The sequence below is a fragment of the Bos indicus genome, chromosome 14 (assembly GCF_029378745.1).
Source record: "Bos indicus isolate NIAB-ARS_2022 breed Sahiwal x Tharparkar chromosome 14, NIAB-ARS_B.indTharparkar_mat_pri_1.0, whole genome shotgun sequence".
NCBI lineage: Eukaryota > Metazoa > Chordata > Mammalia > Artiodactyla > Bovidae > Bos > Bos indicus.
In genome coordinates, this window is record NC_091773.1 from 42856548 (window position 1) to 42861220 (window position 4673).

General features: G+C 39.4%; 1 non-coding gene across 1 annotated transcript; it reads left to right on the plus strand.

The window, feature by feature from the left end:
• Positions 1-3712: 3712 nt before the first annotated feature.
• Positions 3713-3844, plus strand: LOC139187016 (small nucleolar RNA SNORA61). Its single transcript, XR_011570722.1, has one exon. It is a non-coding gene; the product is annotated as a small nucleolar RNA SNORA61 (small nucleolar RNA).
• The last annotated feature ends 829 nt before the right edge of the window (positions 3845-4673 follow it).

Consider the following 4673-nt stretch of genomic DNA (forward strand, 5'->3'; position numbering starts at 1 on the left):
AGGATACAATCATATTTAGGAGTAAACCTGTGATTCCAACAGATTGGAAACTTAACCCCTCAAGTACCCTGGCACCTGACACATGGAAACTGCAGAATTATGATCGTGGACATGGGAACATAAAAATGGCTGTTAGGTTTTTTTTCAGGGTGTCCAGTGCGGTAGCCACGAACTGAATTTTCCAAAGAAAAAACAAAACAAGTTACACTTTCAATATGACGCAGGTTGCTACAGCACTTAAGCACAAAGATACAGATTTCAGATCCTGGCTCTTTACTTCCCAGCTGTGTGACATTTTCCAAGTTTTATAACCTCTCTGTTTCCAGTTTTCCCTGTTTAAAATGGCTATAATAATACTATATACTTCAAAGAGCTCTGTCAAATGACAATAATAAAATAGTGTACTTCAATGGTTGTCAGTACAGTAAAGGACTTAGAACTGTGGACTAACACATAGTGAGAACTGTTTAAGAGTTAGATATCCATGATGCCAGTGGGGATCATGATGATGGTGACTGCCTAGGGGTTAACTCCACGGTCCCCAGTGTCAGACAAACCCCTGCTCTTTTGCATTACCTTTGTGATCTTCAACAAATGTAATCATTCTAAACTCCAGTGCCTTCTCCTGTCACTCTTCTAAAAGGGAGTGACAGTACCCACTTGGCAGCTTTTGAGAGTTAAGTGTAAGGGCGCATGAGTGGTGTGATGAATGTGAGTCTGCCGAGACCCTTTAATCTGGAGCAAAAATATGTCATCAAAATTGATTCCATGCCTACAAGACCTCATGCTTACTCAGTCTTGTATCGCTTGTGTTACAAGCTGCTATTAGGTTTAGTATGATTATGGTGGGATCTATTATTTTAAAAAGCTTCCCTGGTGGCACAGTAGTAAAGAATCTGCCTATCAATGCAGGAGACGAGAGTTAAATCCCTGGGTAGGGAAATCCCCTGGAGGAGGAAGTGGCAACCCACTCCAGTATTCTTGCCTGGGAAATCCCATGGACAGAGGAGACTGGTGGGCTACAATCTATGGGGTTGCAAAAGAATCTGACGCAAATTAGTGACTAAGCAACAACAACAAATTATTCTAAGAGAAACAAAGATAAAGACACACTGATAGAAGCTTCTTTTGCTACATACAAATGTAGACAATTATTTGTGAGAAAGAGATGGCTGGATGGCATTACCAATGCAATGGACATGAACTTGGGCAAACCTCAGAAGATGGTGATGGACAGAGAGGCCTGGTGTGCCACAGTCCATGGGGTTGCCAAGTGTCAGACACGAGTGAGTGACTGAAGAACAGCAACAATGATACTGCATTGGTGAATTAACTGACATCGTAGAAATATGGTGAGGAAACTAGCCATGGCTAATCTAAGGGAAACTCCAGTGAGAAATGTGAACTAAAACTGAACCCCCAGAACTTCCAGAGAGCCCGTTGCACTGTTCAGAGCTAGTCATGATCAAGCAGAGGAGGCCCTCTCAAGGTGTCCCTCGAAAGTCACCTCTTAAGCTTATACAATAGTGAAATGGATCAAGAGGATAAATCTCTTCCTGTGGAGAGGAATGGGGCTTCCCAAAGGAGCAGGAAGGGATTTTGAGAGAGCGATGTATGTTGGGAAAGGTGGAACACAGAAAAAGAAGACAGTGAGGATAAAGGAGCAGACGTATAAGACTTCCCTTCTGGAATGGTATGTTGGTTGTGATTAAGGCAGTACCTACCCAAGAGGTGTGTACTCTTCAACACAATAATCATGTTGATGAACATATTATGGACATATATCCACACTTAGAAGCATCTGTGAGGGTTTCCCCTGCCACTGCCTTGCTCTAATAGTGAAACAAAGAAATGATTTACACTTCTATTAAGAAGAAAATGGTTAGGTAAGCTAATATTGACGCAATGAAAGAATTTTAGAAATATGTTCACATGAAAAAATAACACATATACAACAGCAAAAAATGCAACCATTAGAGTCATGTTTGTGAAGAATGATGAATGATAGAATGAATGTGTGTAGCTAGATCTGCTGCTGCTGCTGCTGCTGCTAAGTCGCTTCAGTCGTGTCCGACTCTGTGTGACCCCATAGACGGCAGCCCACCAGGCTCCCCCGTCCCTGGGATTCTCCAGGCAAGAACACTGGAGTGGATTGCCATTTCCTTCTCCAATGCATGCATGCACGCTAAGTGGATTCAGTCGTGTCCAACTCTGTGCAACCCTAGGGACAGCAGCCCACCAGGCTCCTCTGTCCATGAGATTCTCTAGGCAAGAACACTGGAGTGGGTTATATTTCCTTCTCTATGTGCACATATATGCAGAAGGACAAAAAAGCAAAATGACATGATATAGTATAATCTCAGATACATGGTTTTTTTCTTTTTCTTTTTAATGCACAGGAAAAGAAACAAAGCAAAATACAAAAAAAATAAATAAATAAATAACAATGCTGCTCATGTTGCCTCTGAGTGAGGAGATGCTGATTTTTCTGCTCCTGGTGAAGCCCTCCCTGCTCTGAAAGATGCAAACCTCATAGATGATGATAAGGGCAGAGATACAGACTTCGTGGAGAGTTGTCAATGCTGCTCAGCACCCAGCTCAACTATATAAAGATACCAGGAGAGGGAACATCTGCAGTTTTCCCATTCATGGTGCTGCTGTATAATTATGCTGAAGCCAAGACAACCCTTGACTCTAGAGGAAAGAGGAGAAACATTATGCTGGCAGTGTCTAGAAGCTCCTTGCTGCTGCTGCTGCTGCTAAGTCGCTCCAGTCGTGTCTGACTCTGTGCGACGCCATAGATGGCAGCCCACCAGGCTCCACCAAACCTGGGATTCTCCAGGTAAGAACACTGGAGTGGGTTTCCATTTCCTTCTCCAATGCATGGAAGTGAAAAGTGAAAGTGAAGTCACTCAGTCGTGTCCGACTCTCAGTGATCCCATCGACTGCAGCCTACCAGGCTCCTCCACCCATGGAATTTTCCAGGCAAGAGTACTGGAGTGGGGTGCCATTGCCTTAGCAACTTTTAAAATAACCCTTGTGATACCTAATGCTGATTCATGCTGATGTATGGCAAAAACCATCACAATATTGTAAAGTAATTGCCCTCTAATTAAAATATATATATATATATATATTAAAAAATAACTCTGTAAGCTAGCTCTTGGTTTACATCACAATGTCTTCGCAAACCATCCCTTCATGGTGGAGCTGCTTATACTATTGTGGCTCCAGCTCTAATTACTGGATGCATTTTGTGAAAATTAATTGATATGTCAAGTGCAAGAGAGAAATTCCTGGCTAGGGAAACTGAATCGGACATGCACAAATCAGCCACAGATGGAAACTGTTTTGAGGGCCAAAATGCCATTGAGCTGATCCGTCTTCTCTCTTCGTTTTGTCCCTCTATAAAGTCTAGAATCCCTTGGAATTTCCCCTAAATGTTGCAATGTGATACTTTTTATTTATATTCCTTAATTTTTATGCCTTTTCTATCTCTAATAATTATTTTGATTAAATGTCCCCGACCCCCTTTACCCTCACTCAAAAGTCTTGGATCTGCCCAGGGTGAGGAGTAGAACATGAAGTCAGTGCACACATGACTACACTTTTGCATTTTATACTAAGAGCATGCTTTACTTTAATAATCAAGAAAACAAGTAATATGTTATCAAGAAAATCATAATAAGGTAAAAATTTAAAAATAAATTAAACCCTCCAGTGCCCTTTCCCATCGAATCTGAATTCCGGTCTCAGTGGTCATATTAATAAAAGGAAGAATAGTAGCACTGAAGCTGTGCTCATAGTATCTGCTATATAGCATGTGGGCTAATTTCAAACAAGGTAAAAATAATATACTTAAATTTTAAAAAATAAGTAAATATTAAGATGGCTGGCATTTTCCTCAGAATTAGAAATAAATATAATTTTATATACATATGATACAATGAAAGTCTTTTATACACAGATATGTGAATGTAGACTATGCCTAAATAATCAAATAAAAATTAAAGAAAGCTTTTCTTAAGTTTATATGTCTACAGAAAGTATTTTGAAGTAATCTTTTATTGATGACTGTCTAAATAATTCCCAAGACTATTACTTATGGAAAAACAGATATTCCCTTTTCTTTTCAAATGCTATCTATCTTTTAAGAATATTTACCTGGTGTCAAAAAGAGAGTCCAGAGATTTATAGTAATTATTAATCTCTTTGAAATAATCATGAAATATTTTCCCGGAATCCAATAAAATATTGATACTTAGTGATAGAACTGGAATGCAGTTGTTTTATTTCTGTACTCAATTGAGAAAGCAGGGGAATTTGGGAGGGATTCTATTGTTATCATTATTATTATTTTCGTAGTATTTCAGAAAACAACCTTAATTTTTGATTTCCCCCATGCTCTGTGATCTTTCCTGCTACCAAAACATGCTACGGAAAGCTTTCTTAGCATCTCTTATCTCATAATGCAACCTTCAAGAGGAGAAAGAATTTTCTTTAACAATTTCAGAAACATTCTTATCATTTCTGGATAGAATTTTAGAGCTATGAAAATTTGTCTAACTGAATTTCAGCTAGTCAGCTTAACCTCCAGTCATGTTGGCCAAAACCTACTTAAGTGTTTGTTATTTTATGTCTAAAACTATGCATCAGTTCAGTTCAGTCACTAA